This window comes from Muntiacus reevesi, chromosome 3 (assembly GCF_963930625.1).
Source record: "Muntiacus reevesi chromosome 3, mMunRee1.1, whole genome shotgun sequence".
Lineage (NCBI taxonomy): Eukaryota > Metazoa > Chordata > Mammalia > Artiodactyla > Cervidae > Muntiacus > Muntiacus reevesi.
Window position 1 is genome coordinate 230,566,743 of NC_089251.1, and position 506 is coordinate 230,567,248.

General features: G+C 34.6%; 1 non-coding gene across 1 annotated transcript; it reads left to right on the forward strand.

The window, feature by feature from the left end:
- LOC136165670 (U6 spliceosomal RNA) lies at positions 1–107 on the forward strand. Its single transcript, XR_010662674.1, has one exon. It is a non-coding gene; the product is annotated as a U6 spliceosomal RNA (small nuclear RNA).
- Positions 108–506: the final 399 nt, after the last annotated feature.

Consider the following 506-nt stretch of genomic DNA (forward strand, 5'->3'; position numbering starts at 1 on the left):
GTGCTCACTTCAGCAGCACGTATGATAAAATTGGACCTATACAAAGAAGATTAGCATGGCCCCTGTGCAAGGATGACTCTAAAATTTGGGAAGTATTTCATATTTTTAATGAATATTCATTTTATACCTCAAATTTAGACAGTTTCTAACTTTGGAAGGTTTTTTCTTTTCTGTAATTTCTGTAATTTTGGAAGTATTATTAATTCTCAAAATGCATAGGAGATATTTTCCATTCAAATTTCATTTAAAAAGCAGAGGCATTACTTTGCCAACAAAGGTCTATCAAATCAAAGCTATGGTTTTTCCAGTAGTCATGCATGAATTTGAGAGTTGAACTATAATGAAAGCTGAGCACACAAGAATTGATGCTTTTGAACTGTGGTGTTGGAGAAGACTCTTGAGAGTCCCTTGGACTGCAAGGAGATCAAACCATTCCAACCTAAAAGAAATCAGTCATGAATATTCATTGGAAGGACTGATGCTGAAGCTGAAACTCCAATACTTTG